We start from the raw sequence: 26,955 nt of genomic DNA, 5'->3' as shown, positions 1-26,955 counted from the left end.
CACAAACATAAACTTCTATACAAATAAAATACAAGTCCCCTATATCCTGCCCTACCCAAAGAGGCCACAACTACACCCAAACCCTTCAAATTAAGGACCAAAAGCCCTGGTAAAAAGGAAAGGTTTTGCCTGGCACTCAATACTAAACCAGTGGCTGAAAACAGCAATTCTCGTGTTGCCACCCTCCTATGGAAGGGGCACAAAGAGAGGAGTGTCATGTGACAATCACAGGGTCTGGGTCAGTTCACATGTTTTATAATATTTGCTTCCTTTAGAACAATACAGAGTGCAAGTGGAGTCAATCAGCATGCACTCCTACCGGGCAGGAGAACAGCAAGTCCACATCAGTCTACTCATAGCTCCTGCTGTTGCCAAATCCAAAAAAAAAAAAGGCATGAAGATGTGGTCAGAGTGCATAGACAACATGATTTGGACACTCATATTCCATGCAATGTGCACACTACCTTGGGATGTTTTGTAATGACTTTCCTAAGGCTTGGAAACTGTGAGTTGCCTGTGCTTGTTCTTTCTCTCTGGTTCATGAGGAGCCACTCTGTGTGTCTCAGAGGGATCCCATGCTTATTGGTAGTATTAAATATCACTAAAATAAGGCTGCACAGCAAGTGTATAACCAACATGAATTTCAACAGTAATAGGAGGCTTCCCCCCTTACGTGGGGAAAAGCCATGAAGCAGATAGCTGCAGGTAATGCAGAACAGAAACTCAAGGCACAGCACACTTCCTGGTATGGCAAGCCAGGAAAGCCAAAACGCTACAGGGGAACAGGATGAAATCTAAGTCCCTCTCCCGCCATCATGGTCGAAGTCCAGATACTCCCCACAGCAGCTACTTCTTAAACAAAAATAACCACACAACTACCATATGTTTTATTTTCTACTCTTACGGATGAATTGCCCATTCAGGAAACATCCACCAGCATTAAGAAATATTAGCATCCTTTTATCAGTTCCTGGGCTCTAATCAGGCACCACTATAGGCAAAACTAAACCCATTTACTGGCAACCCTCCCAAGACCATTAATAAAGGATACATTTCCAGGCGGTTGCTAACCTAATACAAACTGTCCATTTCAAAGTCACATTTTGCTCCAAGACAGGAGTTTGTAAAGTTCCCAGAAATTCATATTCTCTGGGGAAATCAGTCTGTCTGGGAAGCAAAGTACCATTTCCTTCTCTGTATTATTTTTCAAGAGCTTACTATATTAGCTGGGATTTCTGTGGGATTGGTTTTAATTATCTCCAGAGGTAATGATTAGGCAAAGGTTAATGACTTGCCTTATGCAGGAAAAATAGTAATTTGGTTCTAAATAAAAGTGTTGATTCCCCCCCCCCCCTCCTCTTCTTCCTGTAGGAAAAGTGGCGTGGGCTCACATTTGCTTATGGGACTCATAGGGGAAATGCAAATGCTAGGCAAATGGGCAAACCGTATCTCATTTGCCCTTACGGGTTAGGAAGTGCTGGGTTAAAAGCAACAACACTGCCAACTTTTTCCCAAATTAAATGTAAGGCTAGATGGTTGTTTGTGCTGCAGTCAGTGGCGTGTGGTCATTGGAATAAGGCAGGGGTCAGCAAACTTTTTCAGCAGGGGGCTGGTCCACTGTCTCTTAGACCTTGTGGGGGGCCAGACTATATTTTGAAAAAAACAGAAGCACAAATAACCCAGAGATGCATTTTAAATAAAAGGACACATTCTAATCATGTAAAAATACACTGAATCCCAGACCGTCTGCGGGCCGGATTTAGAAGGCGATTGGGCTGAATCTGGCCCCCTGGGCCTTAGTTTGCCTACCCATGGGCTAGATGGTTGTTTGTGCTGCAGTCAGTGGTGTGTGGTCATTGGACTAAGGGGACTAGGCTAGTTCCCTAAATGCTTCTCTGATGCCTCCTTCCCAAAGCCTGGGAAGCTTCTGCCTGGCTTAGGGAGGGAGGTGCGAGGCTCCGATGGGTCCAAGATCCATCCTGCCATCTTCCCAAAGCCTATTTGACTTTTGGAAGGAGGCAGGAGGGCTCCAGCATCCTGTCAGAGCCCTGTCACCTCCTTCACAAAGCCTGGGAAGCTTATGTCCAGCTTAGGGTGGGAGGCACGATGCTCACATGTGCAATATCAGGATGTCACAATGCCATATACATGACATTGCCCTCCCCATCCCTCTCACACTCTGGCGCCTCTGGCCCTAACTGTTCCCCTATGAAAAATTTCACCACACATCACTGGTTGCAGTCCTTCAGCCACTTGTGGCTAACTTGTCCCACTAATTTGTAAAAGATGTAAGCATAACTAATTTTACCTGGTTTGGAACCACAATGTAGCTCAGAGGTCGGCAACATTATCTGAGGATGGGCTGGTCAACGCTCTGCCCGTCGGAGGATGGGCTGGAGCGTGTGTGCATGCACACTCTTCTGGGTCGGAGGAGCACCCATGCGCATGTGCACACACTATTTCCAGCGCACATCCGGGTCAGAGGAGCACCAAAGGAGTAACCCTACACTTGCATAGTGTGGACATTGCAAAGGACTCTTCAGAAACCACAAACAAAATCTCACAAATGGAAGCAGAAGTATGTTGAAACGAGTGCATCAAAGACATTTGAACTGGCTATGGGCTATTGTTAAAAGCCACCTAGAAACGTGCTGAGCTCAATAGCAGCTGATTAGCCATTGTGGAAACATGTATTAATAATGTATTAATTCTCTGTACATTATTTATAAATGTATCCCTAATTGGAAGTGCGACCCTGAAGTCGCAAACGAGGCAAAGAGAGTAACATAACACACCAAAATGTATTGACATTTTCACAAGCCATTTCACAGGCTCTTCTGCTGTTTGTTCATTTGCTTAATGTAGGCTGTGGACACATTATATCTTTAAAGCACATTTTAGGTCCATTTCCCCCTCAAAGATTTCTGGCCACTGTCGTTTGTTGAAGCCTGCTGCACATGGTACCTCTGTGAGGGGTAACCTACAGTACCCAGAATTCTTTGAGGGAAAGAATAGGCTTTGAATGTGCTTTAAATGCATGGTGTGTATGTAGTCTTAGTGATACATGAAATAGAGTGGGAAGTGTGGGCCATAGCGCAATGGTAAAACCCATATTTTTCATGCACAAGGTCTCAGGTTCAATTCTTGGCATCAATTCCTGGGGAAAACCCAAGTCTGAAATCCTGGAGAGCCTGTGTGCTCGGATCCTGCTCGGATCCAGGCATCTGGTTGGCTACTGTGAGAACTGGATGCTGAGCTAGATGGGCCATTGGCCTGATCCAGCAGGCTCTTCTTATGTTCTTATGTAGAGCTGCTACCAGTCAGAGTAAGTAATTCTGACCTAAATGGTCCAATGGTCTGATTTGGTATAAGGCACCTTCCTATGTTCTGAGGTAAAATTTCAAAACTCATATACACTGGCCAATCCTTCCTGTGTACATTTCCTCCTATGTACAGAATAACAAATAGAATAGTTCCAGTTGAGGGGATCACGTGCCCTTATGTGCTTACCGAGCTTCCCTCCTTGAGAATTGCCCTCTCAGATAAGGTCTCAAGTCCGATATGGTCAACTGTCAGTAGCTGGGATGGATAAAATGGTGTCTCAGTTGAGACTAGTGCCTGCTCCTCCCTCACCTTAGCACATCAGTTGGGCTGCAAGCACACAACTCAGGATATCCCCACCCCTGCTCACCCTTTTGTATAGGCAGGATGAGAGATTCATAAGCAAAAACAACAAACTGTTGCTACTTGCAGATATTTCTCAATGACTTGAGATGAATTGCTTTGCTTCAGGGTTACCATTGCCCTGCTATCCCTTCCTCCTGTTATCACTGACAGTATAAGAAAACCCTTCCCTTGGGTCAACATTATTATGAGATTGCAGCCAATATTTACATGGCCCTTTGCTCTACGGTCCAATTCTAGGAAAACAAATGCCATCTGGGAGGGAGGTGGTAAGTGCCAAAGTTTAATTAACATCTATTGACAAAAATAACCCAACTTCCTTTCATCGCTGTTAAACTTTCTCCACTCCATTATGTGACATCTGTCTCACTTTTTATTAATAGAAGCTTCCTCGTTCTCGTTAGTTTCGAGTATTGAATGAGGGTTAAATCAGCCAAGCGGCCCACTGACTCATCCTTTTCATAGTAACTGAAGCTGTGATGTTTCTGTTCTGTTTCCCTCACAACAGCTAATTTAGGCATTCATTTGACTAGGCATTCATTATACCATGCTCAAAAAGGTGGCTTCTGCCAACTTGGTGCCTCTAGTAGGAGTGGCTCACCCTGTGTGGCATAGCTGCAACACTACCTTCCTGCCAGTGGGGTCACTTCACTGCCGCTTACTGGGATGGAGAAGGGCGGGGTGGAGGGGAGGTTGGTGCAGGGCAGATGCGGTGGCTGAACCAATCCAGTGTTCCTGCCAGGGCATCCACACCTCACCAACTTCCCCCACTGCTTTGTCCCTCTCCTTGCTGGTAAGCAACAGCAGTGAACTGCTGGGAAGGGAGGACTGTGCTTTCCCCACACCAGGAAAGCTACTTCTGCCATACAGATGTTTTTGACTACAATTCTCATCAGTTCCAGCCAGTACATCTGGCTTCAGCTGATGGGAGTTGTAGTCCAAAACATCTAGAAGGTACCAAGTTGTGGAAGGCTGGAATTAGGGAAATTATTGTGTGTATATGTAGTTGCGATTCCTGCGTTGCAGGAGGTTAGACTGGATGACGTCCGTGGGGGGTTGTGAATTCTCCTTCATTGGAGGTTTTAAGTAGAAGTTGGATGGTCTTCTGTCATGGATGCTTTAGCTGAGATTTTTGCATTGCAGGGGGTTGATTCTATGACCCTTGGGGCCTTCCAACTCTATGATTCTATAATACATAAGTTTTCAACATAATTAAAATAATGATGAAAAGAAAGCTGAGCTTTCCCGGCTCTGTTACTCTGCACCTCGTGTCCCTCCGCCATTGTCCTTGTTATTGATTATCTGTATACCTCTCTTGTCATTGTATCCCTATGGGGAGAAAAGGCCAGCAAGGTACGTCTGCTTTGTCCTCAGTGTTAATGGCAGTTTAACATATATTATCCTATACCAAATGCATCCAGAGGTCAAATCAGTATTTTAAAAGACATTCTAAATGGAGATGAGCTTGAAGTAATTTATGCATGCTGTCCTCATTCCAGCACCCATCCTATCAATAACCAGAGTGAAGAAGGGGTGTGAAAATGAAATCTATAAATAGTGAGTTGTGCAGCCACTGGAAAGCCAGGTGGGGGAAGGGAGACAGGCTAACTGAGGTTGTTTCTCATCTTTCTTGCGGGCTATGCAAGTCTCTCTCTTTTTGTCCATATGGAACAGATGAAGAGACCTTCTGGATCAGATCAAACGCTGTAACCCAGCATCCTGTTCTCACAGTGGCCAAACAGATGTCTGTGAGAAACCTGCAAGTAGTAGAACCCAAGCACAAGAGCCCCCTCTGCCCCCCACCCCCAGTCTCCAGAAAAATGTAATGTAAAAGCATGACTTGGCTCCAATCATGAAGACAGAACATAGCCATCATGGTCAATTGCCATTGACTGTATGGATTATAACTGGACTTTACAGTAGCCTATCCAACCATTCTGTTTCATATTTCTTGAATGACATAGAACACAATTCTGTGTGCATGGCCATGTGCTTGTGGTGCTCACATTAAATGCCTTTCTTGTTGCAGTTCCATCCAGGCAGCAAGCCAGTCTTGTGAAGCAGACTGCTAAGGAGATCCAGGGGTTTCCCCTCTATCTGCCATTATAGCAGTGTGAAGAGAATGCCTCAATCTCCATAGTGAACTACTTCCTACTAAGAGCTGGCTCCGTACAGGCATGAGCCACAGACATCCATGTAAAACAGCTTCTGTGTCATGGATGGGGAACCTCTCCATATGTTCACGGAATCATGGAATTGTAAAGTTGGAAGGGACCCCAAGTGTCATCTAGTCCAACTCCCTGCAACGCAGGGGACTACTGTTCCCATTTGTAGGGATTTAGGCCAAAAAGCAGTATATAAACAAACCATATCACACCACCAACTCTTACCATTGGCCATGCTGGTTGGGGCTAATGTTTGAGCTGCAGATCAATAACATCTGGAGAGCCACAGCATCCTCATCCCTTTTCTACATAGCTATGTCCATCTGCTGATTTACAACCGATTCAGAATTCCATATTTACTAAATATTAGAAAATCCCTTGGTTGGGAAATGTGATTAATGGGTTTTAGACCAGTGTAGGATGCAGATAATGTGGATTTAGGAATGAGTTGTCATTGTATTTAGTTGGGGTGGAGATCTTAGGACAGGGATAGGCAATAACATTAACAACAACAACTCAGAAGATAATTTCTGCCACCCTGAATCAAAAGGATAGAATTATTCAGGTTTGAAACTTGATCTCTGTTCTGCCTGAAATGAGGAACATAGGGGCTGTGTTATACCACTGATCCATCTAGTTCAATATTCCATACAGAGGTATTTCCCAGCCCTAGGTAGCAATAGAAGGGATTGAATCAGAGACCTCAGGTGGTGCAATGGGTCAGTGTGTCTGGCTCTGAACCAGAAGTTTGGTGGTTCAAACCACCCAGGGATGGCTGTGGGCAAGATTCTTGCATTGCCGGGGGGTTAGACTAAATGACCCTTGGAGTCCCTTCCAACTCTACTGTTCTGTGATTCTGCAACCAAAGTAGAAGCTCTACTCCTGAGCTGTGATACTTCAGCATGTAGACATATTGAAATCTGGATTGTCTTCTGGTGCTTAGACAGCTCCCTAGACTTTTTGCAGAGTACTCTAGGCACTAATACTTAGATACAATGAAGGTATCACCAATGCATTTAAGAGTGCTACTCAAACCCTCCTTTCCCATGTCAAGTCAGCCCCACATAAACTTGCATTTCTCAGCTTCTTCACTCCCAGCATATAAAACCAAAGGATCAATTTCTAATTTGCTTGCCAGGACTTTTCTGTTGTCAGTACACATTTCTGTTGCTCTGCTCTGCTCTTCCTGCTGACAGATGTTGTGGTGACAGGCACATTAGCCTCCTTTTCCTATGTTACTGACAAATCCACTTCAGGTCAGCGATGCAAAGTGATGGTTTCCATTGAACTCCTCTCTTCTCCCATAGGGAGATTTTACAGGAAAAGATAATAGCCAACAACTCTTAATGCTAGATTTATTGAGATTTCATGGGATAAAAGCACCATCAGCAAGCAAAGGTATATGGGGGCAGGATTAAATTAGCTGTTCTGTGACTTAGAAGCCTAAGCAAAATTAAAGATAAGATGCTTTCAGCTCTCTTTCTCCAGTCCTCTGTCGCTTAATTAGATTTCCAGGATCCACTTTATAGTGGTCTCCTAAGTTAAAATATAATGCAGCACCATATTAATATCAGTACTGTTAATCTGCGGGTCTCTCCAGATTTTTCTTTTCTTTTGCAGATGTATTCTGCAACATGTCATTGACGTAATAATGGTGTATTAGTGGTGGATTCAGACTGGACCATTCACACATCATTTTGCTATACTAGTTGTTCTGCAATGCTTCTCCTATGTAATCAAAGGTTATCAAGATCCGTTTTTGAGTGTTTTGAGAAAATTCATTTTGAAATGAAGACTTTAAGAGAAAATGCATTTGGATATAGTCAGTGGTCCCAATTAACTTATTACTGAGGATCCTGTATTTTTTCAAAATCCAAGCCATAGACCCCCTACTTTTAAATTTTTTGATGACTCTGTGGTAGTTACCTCTGCAAAGCAATTTTTTTGAACAAAATGTGGGGTAGCCTGTAATACGCAGTGTATTTTAGGTATACTAAAAAAAGAGCAAAAAATTGTGATATTACCACGTAAAAATGACAACAATTTAGTAGGGAGGGAGGCAAGGGATTGGGCCACAGAACCCCTGAGTGCGTTTTGTGGACCCCCAGGTCAAATTATTATTGTGTGTGGAGGGGTATAGTTAACATCTCATGTGATTGGTAATTGGGGGGAATGGACAAAAACAAACCTTAAACCAAATCAAAAACATGATGTGATTGCTGGGTCTGTTAGACACCATCTTATATCTGCCCAGTTCACTTTAATGACCATTAATACTCATTTACTGTTAAATGTTGTCTACCCTGTATATTGCCCTTAAGCTATGCAATTTAATAACCCCACACTTCTTATTATAATATTTTTAATTATATTATATCTCATTGGGGATCTAACTTGGGTGGCTAACCCATGGTTTGGGCTGTACTTGGCTTCCCAAAATGTTTTCTGTGGTCCCTAAAAAAACCAAAATGACTCTCATTTTACTGACTATTCCTGAACGTCCCCTGTTGTGATACTCTGATGCCAAAATCTTTTTGTGGTTCCTCACTGCCCACAGAATCGCTGGTGGAAAACCCTTTTGAAGCAGTCCTCCCACTTTTACACTTCGACCACAGCCACTTTTGCCTTACTATGCCCAATTTGACATGAGGCACCTGGAAGGTTGACAATGGGGTCAGTGCAGCCTTTGTTGGCCAACTCTGATCTAATCATAATGCACAGAATGGATGCTCAAGTACATTTTATGTTTATGTCAGTCCTCTGATGCAATGGAGCCCCCTCCAATATACACCATCAGCTGCGCTTCCCTTTTGTACTGGATTCTCCCCAGGATGCCCTTGAAAAACCATTTAGCAGGTTCTGTCACTGTGGATTATTAGCACACTACATGCATATACTGGAGCTGGCCTAATCAGTACAAACAAACTCCCTTTATTCAACAAGCTGTTCAGCTTTGTGATTCTTATCTATCTGATGATGATGATGTGTGATCTCAGGCTATCTGGGATTTGCAATCTTGATGTTTACTCAGTTCAATGTCCTTTATCCAATGGGTGCTTTGCCAGTTATTTTGTATACAGAGAGTTATTGACTGTCTTTTTTTTAAAAAAATGACAAATTATTATTGTGTTTGGAGGGGTATAGTTAACATCCCATGTGATTGGTAATTGGGGCGGGGACAAAAACAAACCTTAAACCAAATCAAAAACCAACTACCTACCCACTGAGACTGCTAATCAGGCTACATTCTAAGAAATGGAGGTTCAGATCTAGCATTATGAAGATATTGAGGTTATTCACAGAGATTTTTTCTAATTCCTGTCTCAGTCATCTTCAGTGTAGAGATGGAGGAGAAATTTGGTTCATTTGGTATTTTAATGTAAACCTACCTAATTCACACTTCCCAAAACAAAGACAAAACCTCTCTCACAACACATCCAATGAAGCTGCGTATCCATAAAATAGAAAGTACTTATTTATGCAGCACATACTTAAAACTATGGAACTCGCTTCCACAGGAAGCAGTGATAGCTACCAACTTGGGCAAATTCATGGAGGATAAGGCTGTCAGTGGCTACCAGCTATGATGGCTGTGCTCTGCCTCTATGAACAGAGACAGTGATTGCTGAAAACTACTGGAGGGGAGAGTGCTCTTGTGTTCGGATCATACTTGCGGTTTTCCTACAGGCATCTGGCTGGTGACTGTGAGAACAGGATGCTGGTCTTGATGGTTCATTAGCCTGATCCAGCAGCTCCTCTTATGTTCTTATCCTTTGCAATGTGAACTTTTCTAAAATTTTCAACACAGTTCTCTTACAAAAAAAAGGGGGGGTACAAAAACATCCCAGATTGGCTCTGCCAGTGCATTTGCATCATGTCAGCCCCGCTTCTACCTCCCCTCCACATTAGACTCTTTTGGACCTTCTGCTAAACATGCAAAAGTCAGAGATGGAGCAAATGAGCATGCCAACATCAGGTACAGCTAAAGAAGATGTGGTCTGCTCCCACATCTGTGCATAGTGGGAGTGAACGTGTAGTGGAACATCTTCAGGCTAAAGCAGACATAGGCAAACTCGGCCCTCCAGATGTTTTGAGACTACAGTTCCCATCATCCCTGACCACTGGTCCTGTTAGCTAGGGATGATGGGAGCTGTAGTCCCAAAACATCTGGAAGGCTGAGTTTGCCTATGCCTGGGCTAAGGAGTAAACCCTACAGAAATCCAGAGTGGAGTCCCTAAGGCGGTTGGATGGTGTCTTGTTCTCCTCCTTTGGCAACTCCTGCAGCCAAGCTGGTGCCAAATGAATGGCTCTGCTTTCCTTTGGACCACATCAGCAAGGCTGAGAGTGGGGTCTTGTTGTCTGGAAAGCCCAGGACCTCCATCCACACACACTGCCAAGGCTTGCATCTTGAAGAGGTCACTTTGGTGCTGCCAATGCAGCAAAAGCAACGCGGGAGGCAGCAGTTACGAGCTACCAATCTCTGCAGCCACAGCAGATGCTGTGATTCTCCAGTGGTTTGACTTCACCTCCAGAAGCACACTCCAATATCTCTTGAGACAGAAGGATGCCAACAACAAGTGGTTTTGATGATTAGCTAGCAACAAAAAGACCAAGGTGGAATCTACACACATATAAAAAACGCTGTGAAAATGTTTTTTTAAAAAAACATTTTGAAAAATACAATGAAATTGCCACAGCTCACTGTTGCCATCTAGTGTCACATTTATATATTTCACTTAAAATGTTTTATTTGCAGCTATATAGCTGAGTCCCAAAACAGAGACACTATTTTCTCCATTTATAGCTGTGTTTGTACATGAAGTTATCTGCTATATGGATCTAGTTTTATGCTATGTAACAATAGAAACAAATTCTATATACCAAGTAACTGCTGATGAATACATTTATTTCACTGTGCCTAAGGTATAATCTCCAGTGCAAGTGCTCAGCCTCTACCCAAAAGACTAAATTGCTATGTTATGACACATCATTTTTAGTTTCTTTATTCCACCCCATTGCCTGCTTACTAATTTTACCCAGTATGATCATTATCAGTAGACCATTAGTACAAATTGGCCCTGTTGTACAGGGCATATTATTTTTTCCCAGTTGTTCAAAGCTGATAAGCCCTCCCCTGCATATCAGCAAAAATGGGAACAGCACCATGTGGCAGCGGATTTTTGAAGGCAGACTTACTACATTCATCTAAACCTTGCCCAATTTATTATCATGCTTTTAGGTAATTCTACCATTCCACCTATTGTTTGCCAGAAAAAGATACCTTTGCAAATGGGGACTGGGAAGCTGGAGGTGGAGAGATAATTTCAGAGACAGGTACCTAGCTGACTGTAGGCTGAATGCTCAGGTGTATCATTTTCAGGTTAGAGGCAGGCATCAATCTCCCAAGTCAGGGATGGGAAACCTGTGGCCTCCAGAAGTTGCGAGACTACAGTTCCCATTATCCCTGATCATTAGCCATGCTGACTGGACCTGATGGGAGTTGGAACCCAACACATCCAGAAGGTCACACTGGCCACAGGTTTCCTTCCACTCCACTAAGCCTTCACCTCCAGCTGGCAACTGCTTCTGTCTTTGCAAAAACAAGCTGGTTCCTTCCTTCCTTCCTTCCTTCCTTCCTTCCTTCCTTCCTTCCTTCCTTCCTTCCTTCCTTCCTTCCTTCCTTCCTTCCTTCCTTCCTTTCTTTCTGGTAGATAAAACTGGCTGTGGAGGCAGGCTGCACAAAAAAATACCATTTGGGTTTTTGTTTCTTACTTTTTAGTCCTTGAAAAGGCCCTTACAGTTTTTGAGCAGTGCAAGTGAGCACTCAAAACCCCCAAATGATTTTTCAAGTGTGATGAAGATTCACACACCACAATCCCCCTTTTCCACTTGGACAGCAGCATAGATGGGCTAGTGTTTTCGCAAACTTCTGTTTTGGGGTTGTACATAACATGGCTGCATGTGGCTACATTTGGATCAAGGCCTAGCTATTCTATTCCCTGCCTTTAAACCAAAACAAAGTGTAGTATGAAAAAACAAACAAACCCTGACAGATGGCTTGTATCCTAAAGGTCATTTCATACATTGTGAATTTCTGTTCCTGGGACTCAAGCAACAGATCTGCAGAAAAGGTTAGATATTGATGTAAAATGAAATGTGTTTTCTCCCAAATCCCATGGCAGGAATCCTAATACAGGATGGGCTGATGTGCATATACTCATGCAGCACATCTCCAACTGGCAGAGGAAATGAGATGCACTTGCTCTACAAAAAGTGAACAAAGCCTTTGTGGTGTTGTGACAAGCCAGCGACACGATGCTCCCAAGGGATTTGTTGCCGTGGCCTGCCAATCTCATTCTGAAATATGAGTTTCAAAAAATATATATGCATTTCCCAAGATTCAGAAAGTAAATACAGGTTGACATTAACAGGTCATAAATTAGCACATTACCTCACAACATCTCACTTTTCGGAATGTCACAATTCAGGACATGCTAGTAAAATTGTCAAATCCAGGTTCCAAGAATAGCAAACACCAATATGCCAGCTAAAATGGATAAAGGCAGCAAATAAGTCCCCTTATCTGATAAAGCTTAGTACATATCAACAACCTGTACACTGGGGGTGGGGAACTTGTGGCCTTCCATATATTGATGGATTCCAATGCACATCAGTGCCAGATGGCATGGCCAATGTTCAGGAATGGTGGGAGATGTAGTCCAATGACACCACAGGTTCCCCACCCTGCTGTACATTGTAAACAGACACTGAATTTCTATTAAATAGTTCCAGATGAAAGGGTGGAATCCTAGACTAGTAGACACATGTATGTTTGTAAATCTGCACTAGGAAGGCATCATCCAGGTCTTCAGTCTGGCTTGGAGGTCTATAGCAGATACCGACAGTAAGGTCACTGTTGTTTCCCTCTCCTACAATTTTTACCCATATACTCTCAATCTGCCTTCTTTGTTCCAGGCCATGGATCTCTTCACAAGTGAACACATCCTTTACATATAATGCTACTCCACCTCCCTTCCTGTTTGGTCTATTCCTTTTGAATAGGTTATATCACTCAGTAGCCACATTCCAGTCATGAGCCTCATCCTACCAGGCTTCAGTAATGCCTATTAGGTCATATTTGCCATCCAGTATTAAGAGCTCAAATTTATATTGCTTGTTTCCCATACTTTGTGCATTAGTATAGAGACAACTGAAACCATGACTCATTCCATGCAACTTTTTCCTTCTTGTGGTTTTCTACCCTTTTGCAGGTTTCTGAAGCACCACCTCACTTTCCTGTGCATTAATGAAGCTGGTGTTATAGAAATAGGGGGTGGAGTCCCTCAAAACACTAGGAAGAAATAAACACTAGAATTTTGATTGGGATATGGATTAAAACCATAAACTGTGGGGCTGTGCCAGACAGTGAATTCCTGAGCTGCCTTATGCAAACCAGTCTGCCTGGCTGAGGGAAGAGCAGAGCTGTTAGCATTGCAATAGAGAGCCATTGAGGGTCCTCAGCAACTCCTTGCCCCACGTGTGACCAGAGACTGGAGATTTGGAAGGTTGCCAGGGTAACTGTTCTGGGGGAAGGCAAGGACCTTCTGAGAAGAAGAAAGAGGAAGAAAGGCTGAGATCCATTTTTGGCGAGTGAGAAGGAAGGACTTCCTGCAATGCTTTGGGCTGTGCTGTAACATCTGGATTCCCTCCATGCAGACAGGGGATGTAAACAGGCAACCCCGCCCCCTATTTCTTAAAGTATGACAGCATCTACTGTGTCTTCTATTCTCCAAGGGGACACAGACCCTGTGTGGGTGCCTGAGATCCCATGTGCTCTTTCCATGGCTTGGCAGAGAGAGGGATGTGTGCCGGGCTTTTGTAACACTATTATCCCCAATACTAATTTTGTCTCCCTCCCCCTCAGGATTAAGTTTAAAGTTCTGATCAGATTCATGATACTCTTAGCAAACACATTCTTGTCAACCACTGTGAGGTGCAACCCATCTCTTGCCAGAAGTCCTTTCTTGAGGAAGCAGAGACCATTGTCTAAGAAGCCAAACCTTTCCTGACAGCACTACTTGCAGTCATTGCTTTACTTCAGTGTTTTCCTCTCTTTTCCTGAGCCATGACCTTCAACAGGAAGGAGTGGTGGCAAAACCGCCTGTGCCCCAAGACCCTTCAGCTTCCTACCTAGAATCTCATAGTCCCTTGCTATACATTGAAGACCGGGTCTGGCAGTATTGTTTGTACCCACATGAATAAGAAGGAAGGGGTCATAATCAGTGAGCTTTATAAGACTTAGCATCTCTGTTACATCATGAATCTGGAATCTGGAAACCTCCTGGTACATCCTGTTTCCTCTGCACACTGCTGCCTCTGTCCCCTCAGTAGGGACTCACCTGCCACCAGCACATATCTCTTCCTTCTCTGGGGAATGGCAGGAATCATTCTGCACACTGTATCTTCCACAGCCTCCTTAGTGGGATCTGAGGTCTGCGACTGCTGTCCTTGTTCCTCTGCCCCAGAATCGGAGTCTGAGGTGAGGGCATGGAATTGATGTTGCAGCTCCATTGACACAGCATGGCTCCTGATAGTCCCACTTCTGTGTGCTATGCTCCTCTAGGGGTTCATCTCCTGCAATGGGCAGTCTTCATTCTCTCTAGGCACACCTCCCTATGTTGTTGTTCCAGGACAGTCCACTCTGCTCTAGTGAGAAATTCCCCGTCTTTCCCAATAGCTAGGCAGGCCTCAAGTTGCTGTACCTTCTCTTCCAGCAACACTTGCACTTGCTGCAGGTGTAGTTTTGCACATTTTCAGGGAGGAAGACAAACATGGTGCTGGTGCTGAAAATTAATGCAGGAGCTCCTTCACCATCCATGTCTCTTGGTCCTATGCAAGGCATCACACTGGGCCTCTCTCTCAAACACCCCTGCTAAATGCCCCTGTTTACATATACTGGTCATGAGCTCCCAGAGACTGTGACCAGCTAAGCAGAACTGCTGTTAACCACTCCTGCTTGAATTAACATGTGAATCAATTGAATTTGCCCCCCATCCCAAGGCAGGTAGCATGTGCTTGAGAGCAAGAAAGTGCATTACTACTAATGCATTAGAAAGTCTGCTCATACAGGCCAGCTCTATCACATGAGGCAACGTGAGGCAGAAAATGCTGGGGGGCAGACAGTGGGCAGAACTGTGTGCCATGTAGCCTGCCCTCTTTAAGCTAGCTTGCTGCTCTAGTGCCATGCCCTTGAGTGCAGTGGACGGCTTTGTGCCCTCGCCAGTGTTGAAATATGATGCAGGTATCAGCCCAGATGGCTTTTGTACATGGAGCAAGGGAGGCAGCATCTTTTCCTTTGCCTCAGGTAGCAAACTGCCTTGGGCCAGCCCCGTGCTAATGATAAAATGACTATCAGATGTGTGCTTCCTTTCATGTAGGTTTAAAAGTGGAAGAAACGCCTAAGTGTTTTATGTTGAAAAGGTACAGATACAGCTTCAAGAGAAACCCAGCAGAGATAAATAGCTCGTCTCCTTTGAGGGAGAAAACAGGAGGGCTGTGATGTATATACATGGTTAATGAACAGGCTGATTATGCAGAGACCTGTTTACCTCACTCTGAGAAGCCTACATTTGGGTAAGACACAGCTTCTGAAAAACACCTCCAGATTTATATTTCTTTAGTGTGTCTTCACCCACCTGTCACCATGGAGCTGAGAATCTTGAAGTCACAATTTCAAGGGGACTTCCTAATGAGCAAATCTACCGTCGAGGTCTTCGTTTAGTTTCACAGAGCTTTGTGAGAAGTGGTGCGGTGGAAAGGCATGCAGGTTTGAGGTCTTGAACATTTAACACGAGCACTTCACAGGACTTGTTCTCAGAAGGAGCAAGAACTGCACAACTCAGGACCCATGGCACGGATCACCGTGTCTCATGTAGCATGCCAGGTACTTACAAACCCCCAGTTTCTTTCTTCTTCTTTGCAATTTCAAGCAAGCCACATAAATAAGAGTCTGTCACATCTGGCTGATCATCTACAGTTGTGCAGGCCCAGCGCATATTAAGATCTTGAATCACATACCTTGCTACTTTACGAGTTTAGTAACTCCAGGACCTATTATCAACCTTTGTATCATGCTGATGTGTAGATTAGCAAGGCTGGCCCATGCCAGTTCCCAGAAAACACTTGGCTGGTAGAAAATCCAACCTTTTCAAATTTCTACTACATCAAACAAGTTTGCTAATTTGCAAAGCTGATACTTGCAAAACATTGTAGAGAGGAGGAAAATCTACTTCTTCTGACCACCCACTTCTTCCCCTTGGTTGGATCTAGACACATAAAAAAAAACGTTTCAGGAAAACACATTTTAAACCTTATACTGTAATGGGAAATCATGTTGCTGAAAGGCCGAACTCTAAAGCACCATCTGGTGTCACAGTGTTATAACACATTTAGCACACCCACCCACCCAATTTACTAATGTAGCTGAGTCCCTAGTCTCTCCTGTAAGATCCTTAAGCCTGATATACTGGCTGGGAGAAGAGGCTAGGGAAGAAATATCCTTTTTAAAATATGTTTGCTGTTCCCTGCTGATAGGCATGGATGAAATGATTATACACATGGTCAGTGGCAGCAGATGCCTCCAAAACAGGTCCCACCCAACCTTTCAAGTTATTCCCACTGGAGCTGCCCTTAACTTTTAAGCTTCACCGCCTATGGACACCTCTCCTATCAAGCAGTAATTGAAGTGGTCAGAGTGTTGGAGTGAGACATGAGATCCTGGGGTTCTGGTCCCCACTCAGACATGAAGCTCCCTTGGTAACATTGAGTCATTCACTGTCTCCCAGCCTAACTACCTCACAGGGTTCTGAGAATGAAATAGGGAAAGGAAGAACCACACATGCCACTTTGAGCTCTTTGTAGGAAATGGGGGAAATAAACATAGTAATGTGGTCTAAACCACAGAGCCCAGGGCTTGCCAATCAAAAGGCTGGCGGTTTGAATCCCCACGACGGGGTGAACTCCCGTTGTTTGGTCCCTGCTCCTGCCAATCTAGCAGTTTGAAAGCATGCCAAAGTTCAAGTAGATAAATAGGTACCGCTGCAGCGGGAACGTAAACGGTGTTTCCATGCCCTGCTCTGGTTCGCCAGAAGCGGCTTAGTCATGCTGGCCACATGACCTGGAAAAACTGTCTGCAGACAAATGTCGGCTCCCTCAGCCAGTAAAGCGAGATGAGCGCCACAACCCCAGAGTCGTTTGCGACTGGACTTAACGGTCAGGAGTCCCTTTACCTTTACCTTTTTAGGAAATGGGGAAAATAAACATAATAAAAGCAAAATAATGGAAATAGGAGATTAAGGTGGCAATATCAAGGGAATGTCCCTGTAAACAGGTGCATCTTCAAAAGCCAGCAGAATCGTCAGGACTTTTTTTCAGCTGGAACTTGCCGAAACTCAGTTCTGGCACTTCTCAGGTGGGTACCATTGCCTTTCTAAGAAAACGAGGGAGTTGTTCAGGGTGAGTTCTGGCATCTCTTTTTCTAGAAAAATAGTACTGAGAATGGCAACACAGATTTGGCCTCTTGCACTTCAGGAGTGTTGAAAGTACAAGTAGCCCCATCTGAATTTATTCATTTATTTCTTTTCTCTTCCCCAGTGAGTTTGAGGAGTTGTCTCCCAGTTTTATCCTCACAACAATTCTGTGAGGTAAGTCAGGCTAAAAGATTGTAACTGGCCCAAGATCACCCACAGAGCTCTACTCCTTGTTGGATCTATTTAGAAGTTTTTCTGTACAAAGGGTGGGCAACTGGATGCTTTGGCCCTCAAGGTTGCTCCATCTATCTTAGGTGGTGTAGTACTCTTGGGTATCAGCAAACCACTAGTTGGGGAATTAGAGGAGGTTCAGAACTCCTTCCCAAAGAAAATGCTGGCTTTTCCAGTTATATCTCACATCTCCCTTTTCCTTTCATTACGTGGCCCACAGATGCACATGAAATGTATATATGGATGAACATTACCCTCTCCCGAGGCTCATTCTCAGAGGAAAAGCATAAATTGAGCCATTAGCAAGAGAAATGGCACCCAAATACGCAACAGCAACCGCTTTTTAATGAGCCTATTTGTACTGGGCCAGCGGGCAGCCCTGACATTGAGTCAAGCTCAAGACAGACCAGCTTTGGCAGCCAGCCAGCGTTCAGCCGAGCTGGAGCTAAATTATGCATCTTATTTAGTACATTTATTAAAAGATTTTCTAATGTTCTCAGGCAGATGCCCCTAAACAAATGCTAATCTTTATTAGGAGCTTTGCATCCCCACGTCCCATTTAGTGCCTTATACAATCTCTTTGTAATAGCTTCTTCATTCTTGGTGTTTGCTGAAGTTCAATTGTTAATGAGTGTTATATGGGTTGTGGACGGGCATTCCAAGGAGATTTATTTCCCCTTTCTTATACGGAAAGGAATATTGTGCAAGGCTCCTCAGAGGCCTGTTTCACAAGCCTGCTGTTTTTGGCTCAGGATATCCTCGAAAGGTGCCTATGCATTTTCAGCCTAACTTGCCTTGTTTCTATCTTAAGGCTCCAAGGCTGCAGCGATGTCTGCCATTTGGGTGCCTGTGTACAAATAGCACCACTTCTATGAACATGCTTTGGACAGTAAGCATGGTGATTGTACTGAAGCCTACAGGAAAACAGTATTCCTGGACAGTCCACTACTGATAAATAATATTTAAATGGACACATATCCATCTTAGTAGCATGAGACAGGGAACTATGGAATGGACTCAACAGCTTTGTTCTCAGAGTCAACTGGCAGAATGACTCCACCTAGCACAATGGAGCTTCCACCATCTCCTGCTCCCCCTTGTTGTTGTTTAGTCGTGTCCGACTCTTCTTGACCCCATGGACCAGAGGACACCAGGCACTCCTGTCTTCCACTGCCTCCCACAGTTTGGTCAGACTCATGTTTGTAGCTTCAAGAACACTGTCCAACCATCTTGTCCTCTGTCGTCCGCTTCTCCTTGTGCCCTCAATCTTTCCCAACATCAGGGTCTTTTCCAGGGAGTCTTCTCTTCTCATGAGGTGGCCAAAGTATTGGAGCCTCAGCTCCAGGATCTGTCCTTCCAATGAGCACTCAGGGCTGATTTCCTTATGAATGGATAGGTTTGTTTTTTTTGCAGTCCATGGGACTCTCAAGAGTCTCCTCCAGCACCATAATTCAAAAGCATCAATTCTTCGGCGATCAGCCTTCTTTATGGTCCCGCTCTCACTTCCATACATCACTACTGAGAAAACCATAGCTTTAACTATACGGACCTTTGGTAGCAAGGTGATGTCTCTGCTTTTTAAGATGCTGTCTAGGTTTGCCATCGCCTTTCTCCCAAGGAGCAGGGGTCTTTTAATTTCGTGACTACTGTCAGCATCTGCAGTGATCATGGAACCCAAGAAAGTAAAACCTCTCACTGCCTCCATTTCTTCCCCTTCTATTTGCCAGGAGGTGATGGGACCAGTGGCCATAATCTTCGCCTTTTTGATGTTGAGCTTCAGACCACATTTTGCGCTCTCCTCTTTCATCCTCATTAAAAGGTTCTTTAATTCCTCCTCACTTTCTGCCATCAAGGTTGTGTCATCTGCATATCTGAGGTTGTTGATATTTCTTCCGGCAATCTTAATTCCGGCTTGGGATTCATCCAGCCCAGCCTGGATGATGAATTCTGCATATAAGTTAAATAAGCAGGGAGACAAAATACAGCCTTGTCGTACTCCTTTCCCAATTTTGAACCAATCAGTTGTTCCACATCCAGTTCTAACTGTAGCTTCTTGTCCCACAAAATATTTCTCAGGAGACAGATGAGGTGATCAGGCACTCCCATTTCTTTAAGAACTTGCCATAGTTTGTTGTGGTCAAGACAGTCAAAGGCTTTTGCATAGTCAATGAAGCAGAAGTAGATGTTTTTCTGGAACTCTCTAGCTTTCTTCATAATCCAGCGCATGTTTGCAATCTGGTCTCTGGTTCCTCTGCCCCTTCTAAATCCAGCTTGCACTTCTGGGAGTTCTCGGTCCACATAGTGCTTGAGCCTTCCTTGTAGAATTTTAAGCATAACCTTGCTAGCGTGTGAAATGAGTGCAATTGTGCAATACTTGGAGCATTCTTTGGCATCTCTTGCTCCCACTTACCTCTCCCAGATTTGTTCATGAGGGTTGGGAGAACCCCCAGAAAGGTGGGGGGGGGGGAGGAGGAGGAGAGGCAAGATCATTTCATTGGGCTAGCAGGAATATTGTGCTGACAGGACAATCTTCTTGCAATTGTTCACTAAAAATGTCTTAGGTGTTTACTTAAAAATGAAATGTGGGAATTGGCTCTCTCAGAGGCAAAAGAAAGTATTTCTTTGCAAAACACATATTTAATTTAATAATACCGGGGCTTCCTCTCATTGGGCTTTTAGAGATCAGGAAACACGGGCAGCTAAGAAATACATTTATTTATTATAATTTTATCCTACCATTCCTCCAAGGAGCTCAAGGTGGCATATATGGATCTCCTTCAGCCCGTTTTATCCTGATAACAGCCCTGTGAGGTAGGTTAGGCTGAGAGACAGTGGACAGTTCAAGGTCGCCCAGTGAGTTTCTTGGCTGAGTGGGGACTAGAACCTCAGACCCCCGAGTCTTAGTCCAACACTCTAATCACTACACCCCACTAGATCCCACTGACTACCATAGACTGCATTGTATAACGTGAAAGTAAGCTAAATCCCACACCTACCAAAATTTGAAAGCAATTCTAAAGAAATCCAAAAGTATATAAGGCAGAGAAACAGATGCCTCTTTTGTGGCAGAGGACAACTTTCAAGAAAGTGGAGGACAGGTTTCAGCACAGCACTAATCTGCATGGAAAAATTCATGACACACTGAAAGCTTCTTGCAGCTGTTCCCATTTGGTTCAGACCCCCAAACTGAAAACATAAGTTGGGGAGGGGAAACCCCGAAACACACTGATGCCCAAGAACTGATGAATGGGATACAAACTGTGTGGATGGATCTCTTCTGCACAGTCCTCAGAAGCACGACCTGTATCTAAGAGCTCTTTACAAGCTGTGCCATCCTTAGGGAGCGATTCTCAGGCAATCTTACACGGAAATCAAAGTAATATTTGAATCTTTCCTGTTGGAAATCATAACGATATCGTTAAGCCCCAGCTGTGAACTTAGCAACATACAAGTTGCGGAACATAAACCCCTGCTTGAAAGATGCTGCATTTACATTTCACACAAGCAACCCCAGAGACACAGGTAAAGGTAATACTAGTTTATATAGTTTTCATTGTCTTTTTGTGTGTCTCCCCCTACCCCAGTCAAGGAATCATCTATGTTGCTCTCTTTCAGTCAATGTAGACTAGACTCTACTTCAAGTTCTAGCTGTTCTGCAAAGGAAAAATGGGGCATATGGCATCATGGTGACATGCCCACCTGTTAAAGTGCTCCAATGGAGGTGGAGGACTGTAGGATCCAGCCCATTGGGCTGAAAATATTCCCCATCCCTGTAGTAGAGATAGCCCTCCTGGTGGACCGAGGCCCTGTTCCAGTTGCCAAAGCTTAGGCAGTACCAATGGGAAAGAAAAGGAGCAGCAACCCTACTCTAACAAGCAGGAGTAAGTTCATACCTTGATTACCTCCACCCCCCATTCCATGCCAACCCCATTTATTTTTCTTGGTGGCACAGTTGTGCCAGAGGGTGCCTGCCAGGCTTGCAGCATGGCCCCTGATCTAAAACTCTTGTCCTTACTATTTGGCACGTGAAATATACTCAGAGTCGCAAAGTGATTTCATGCTCTTTATTCAGCTCATAGTGGTGAGGAGGAATGAATGAATGTCCCCTCGGAGTATCTGCTTTATATACATTATTTACACAATGGGCTGCACATGATTGGCTAATTCCGGAATTCTACTGTAAGCCAATCAGGTTGTGGATTCACTTCTATCTGGAGCATGATTGGGTGGTTCCTGCTAACCAATCATACTGCTGCATTGTTCTAGGACCAATCAGACTGCTGCCTTTTGGAGCCTATTGTTCTAGGACCAATCAGACTGCTGCAGTTTGGATCCTATTCGACTCAGTACATAACACCCCTCCCCTCTAAATTCGAGTCCTGCCCGGGAGGTCGCATTCATAGTCCTCAAGGTACGCCGGCGGCCTACGTGTGCGTTGCGGCCTGTGGTGTTCCCTGGTCCGGGGTTCAGGTTCTGGCTCGTGTTCCATGGATGCTGGCTGTGATGGGGCTGTTTGGTCTGGCGTAACCGGCTCGCTCAGTCGTGGTTCTGGTTCCGGTGTCCTTTCGGCCTCACGGGTCCTCTCTGTATTTACTGATTCTGCCTCTCCTGCTTGCCCCTGCTGCTCTATGGGCCTCACTGCCCCACTGTTCCCTTGGGACTCCTCTGACCTGTCCTCCTCCTCCTGGTTTTCTCCCGGGAATCGTCGCCGTATCTGATCGCAGTGGCGGCGCCAGCATTGCCCCCCATCTGTTAGCACCTCGTACGACACGGGGCCAGTGACCCTGGTGACTGTGGCGGGTACCCATGCAGGGCCTGCCCCAAAATTCTTTGCGTACACTGGGTCCTGGGCCGTGAAGGTCCGGGGGTTCCTGCCTTCCCCCACCACCACCTCATCCTGAGCTCTATCGGGGTGAAGGCGGTCCAATCTGATTGCAAGGCGCCGACCCATTAGTAGTTCAGCGGGGCTCCGGCCAGTCGTTGAGCTGGGGGTGCTGTGCTGTGCTAGAAGGAATGTGGCAAGGCGGTACTCCCAATCCCCTTGCGTCATGCGGCGAAGGGTGTCCTTGGTGGTCTGCACCATGCGTTCTGCTTGGCCATTGGTGGCCGGGTGGAATGGCGCCGAACGGATGTGGCGGATGGCGTTCTGCACTGTGAAGGTTTGAAATTCTCCTGATGTAAATGCAGTCCCGTTGTCTGAGACGAGAGTGTCAGGGAGCCCGTGGGTTGCAAACAGCCGGCGTAGTACCCGGATGGCTGCGGACGTAGAAGTGGACGGTACCAATGCGACTTCCAGCCATTTGGTGTAGGAGTCCACCACTATGAAGAATGTTTTCCCCTGAAAAGGGCCAGCGAAGTCCACATGCAGGCGTGACCATGGTGCTCGGGCGGACTCCCATGACTGGACTGGGGCCCTTGGGGGATCTGGGCGGGATTCTTGGCAGGCCTGGCAGTGTTTGACCCAGGCCTCTATCTCTCCGTCGATCCCCGGCCACCACACGTAACACCTGGCAAGGGCCTTCATTCTTACTACCCCTGGGTGTGTCTCGTGTAAGGCTGTGAGGACCCTTTTGCGGAGGGGCTGGGGAACAACGACCCTGCTTCCCCATAACAGGCACCCCTTGTGGGCTGACAGTTCATGTTTGCGGGTTGTGTAGCTGGCGAATTCTGGCCTGGGGCTGCTGCTGGGCCATCCCCTCCACACCCAGTCCAGGACCCGGGAGATGACCCTATCTTTCTTCGAATGGTGTGCAACTTCTTGTGCCTGAATGGGGCGGTCGGGAAGCAGCTCCAGGCTCATAACCTCTTGTGCAGGTGCTGGGTCGGGGCCTGTTTCCAGTAGTGGTAGCCTGCTGAGGGCGTCTGCATGGCCCATCACCTTTCCAGGGCGGTGAATCAGTGCATACTGGTAGCTGGCAAGGAAAATTGACCACCTGAGGACGCGAGGAGACAGCACTTGGGGGGTCTGCTTTTCGGGGGCAAACAAGCCAAGCAACGGCTTGTGGTCAGTCACCACGGTGAAGGGCCGCCCGTACAAGAAATCATGGAATTTTTTTACTCCCTTCACGATTGCCGGACCCTCCTTGTCGATTTGCGAGTAGTTCCGCTCGGTTTCGTTGAGTGTCTGGGAAAAGTATGCTACCGGTACCTCTCTTCCATCCGGGAGTTGGTGTCCCAGGACAGCGCCAATGCCATAGGGTGAGGCGTCGCATGCTAGCACAACTGGCAGCCTCTCGTCGAAGTGTGCCAAGACCGAGTTTGAGACAAGCAAGTCCTTGACTGCCTGGAATGCGGCCTCCTGGCGCTGGCCCCACACCCAAGGAGCCCGCTTGTCCAGGAGTCTGTGTAGGGGCTCCGCTACCGCCGCCTTGTGGGGAAGGAAGGAATGGTAAAAGTTCAATAGTCCCAAGAAGGCCTGAAGTTCAGTCTTGTTCTTGGGCGCTGGAGCATCACAAATGGCCCGTACCTTGTCCCCAGTTGGGTGGACCCCTTCTGCATCCACCATAAATCCCAGAAAGTCCACCTGAGGCACTCCTAGTAGACATTTTTCCCGCTTCACCTTGAGACCCGCCGTCTGGAAACGGTGCAGAACGGTGCGGAGGCGGTCCTCAAACTCTTTGGGTGTGGGCCCGGCAATCAACACATCATCGAAGAAGGGGGTGACACCAGGAATCCCTTTAAGGAGAGAGTCCATAAGATTCTGGAATATGCCTGGTGCCACGCTGACCCCGAATTGCAGCCGCTTTACCCTGAACGCTCCTCTGTGCGTCACAATCGTCTTTGCCTCTGCTGTAGCCTCATCTACTGGCAGCTGTTGATATGCTTGGGCCAAGTCCAGCATGCCAAAAATTTTCGACCCAGCCAGGGTGGCAAGGACATGGCTGACCACTGGCACTGGGTATGCATGGGCCGTGAGGGCCTTGTTTATGGTACATTTGTAGTCTGCGCAGATGCGGACCGAACCATTAGGCTTGACGGGTGTGACGATTGGGGTTTCCCAGGGGGCATTAGGCACCGGCTCCAGCACTCCTTGCTCCACGAGTCGGTCCAATTCCTCATCTATACGGGGTTTCAGGGCGAACGGGACCCGGCGGGCCTTGAGCCTGACCGGTCGTACTGCAGGGTCAAGCTGTAGAGCAATGGGGGGGGCCCGTATACTGTCCCAATTTCCCATCAAAAACCCCCGGAAATTCCTTGCATATGGCGTCCACATCCACTTGTAAGCTCATGTGGTTCACTCCGGTGATGGCTAGCCCCGGTGGTCCAAACCATGCCAATCCCAGTAAGCTAATGTAGGGGCCCTTGACCACAAGCAAGTCCAGTTGCCGCGTCCGCCCTTGGTATTGCACCCTGAAGGTCCCCACCCCCATTGTGGGGACCTTACGTTTCTGGAAGTCCCGGAGGGTGAATGGGGCCGGTCTGAGTTTGGGACCCCCAGTAGGGCACAGTTTCCTTAAGGTCCTTGCCGAGATTATGGATAGAGTTGAACCCGTGTCAAGCTCCATGCGGCATGGGGCCCCCTCTATCCGTACCTCTACATAAATTTTCTCTACGTTGGGGTGGGGCAACTGGTATACCTGGAAGTCCGTGAGCTCCGTTGAGTTGCCTTGGTGCTTTGGGCCCCGGGACCTGGGGCTCCTGGATTGGTCATCTGATGCCTGGTGTCGGGTGGGCCGAGCCCGACACACCCGGGCGATGTGTCCCAATTTTCTGCACTGCCTGCACTCTGCGTTGCGGAAACGACAGGTCCTCCTCTCGTGACTTTCTCCACAGCTTGCACAGTTCCCTCCTTCTCGTCAAGGCAGCTGTGGTATGTGGGCTGCTTGAGTCCGCTGCTGTACTCGGTGCACCTCCTCCCTGTCGGATCCTGAGTTGTTGGTGAGGTCTTCGTGGTGGACCCTCAGTTGGGACGGCTGGCTCGGCCGTGCCTCTTGCGTCGACCTCTCGGCAGCTTCCGTTGCCAGGGCCTCCTCCAGAGCGACCTGGAAAGTTAGGTTCTTCTTAGTGTAGAGGCGTCGTTGCAGCTTCTCATCCTTCAGGCCACCGACGAGGCGGTCACGAAGCATGTTCTCCAGCTCTGAGAAGTTGCAGAACCGGGCAGCTTGGCGGAGAGAGGTCACAAACCCAGTTATGGTTTCCCCAGGGGCTTGCCGCTTTGCGTAGAAGGCATTTCGACGAGCCACCACTGAGGGCTGTGGCGAAAAGTGCCCTTTCAGCTGTTCCATTATGGTTTTGTATGGAACAGTGGCGATGGCTTCAGGTGCAAGGAGAGCCCGGGCGATTTCAAATGTCTCCTCTCCGCAGACGGTGAAGAATATTGCCCTCTTCTTGGCGTCTTCTTCATCGGTGATCCCTTTGGCTTCTAGGAGGAAGGTGAAATGGGAGGCGTACGCTTCCCAGTCTCCAGATGCTGGGTTGAACGGCGAGAAGCTGCTGTCGGTTGCCATTCTGAGTTCCTTGGGTCCCGGAGCTGAAGCCTGGATACACGGTGCGAGGCAGCGGTGCGGCAGGTGGCGGTGCTGCGGTGCTCTGTGTGGCAGTCAGCTCAGCGGGATCCCACCTTCGTCGCCAGTGAAATATACTCAGAGTCGCAAAGTGATTTCATGCTCTTTATTCAGCTCATAGTGGTGAGGAGGAATGAATGAAAGTCCCCTCAAAGTATCTGCATTATATACATTATTTACACAATGGGCTGCACATGATTGGCTAATTCCGGAATTCTACTGTAAGCCAATCAGGTTGTGGATTCACTTCTATCTGGAGCATGATTGGGTGGTTCCTGCTAACCAATCATACTGCTGCATTGTTCTAGGACCAATCAGACTGCTGCCTTTTGGAGCCTATTGTTCTAGGACCAATCAGACTGCTGCCTTTTGGAGCCTATTGTTCTAGGACCAATCAGACTGCTGCAGTTTGGATCCTATTCGACTCAGTACATAACAGCACGTTAGACACATTTCCCCTAAGCTAAGGGGCAAACAAGATGTGATGCTAAATGCATACCCTATTGGCCCGAAAATAAGACGCACCTGCAAATAAGCCACAACTTTAAAACTCAAGGCTTATTTGCAGGTGCGGCCTGCCTCCCGCCATTACCTCTCTGAATGGGGGGGGGGGGCAGTCAGCACTCGGTGCCCCACTCCCCAAGCAGACGCTGGTGCTCAGCTTTGAGCGTGCTGCACTCCTCACACTACCTTGCACTATCACCTTGAGGCAACCCCAGCACTCCCTCCCCAAGCCGGCGCCAGGAGAGGCTAGGGAGTGATGGGCAGGTAGGCTGCTTCCTGGGGGCGGGGGAGCTGTAAAGTCACAAACGTAAGCCGCACTTTAACTTTTCACGGCCCAAT

Source organism: Podarcis melisellensis, assembly GCF_964234715.1.
Source record: "Podarcis melisellensis genome assembly, chromosome: 1".
Classification (NCBI taxonomy): Eukaryota; Metazoa; Chordata; class Lepidosauria; order Squamata; family Lacertidae; genus Podarcis; species Podarcis melisellensis.
Note: the sequence above shows the minus strand (reverse complement) of the source record.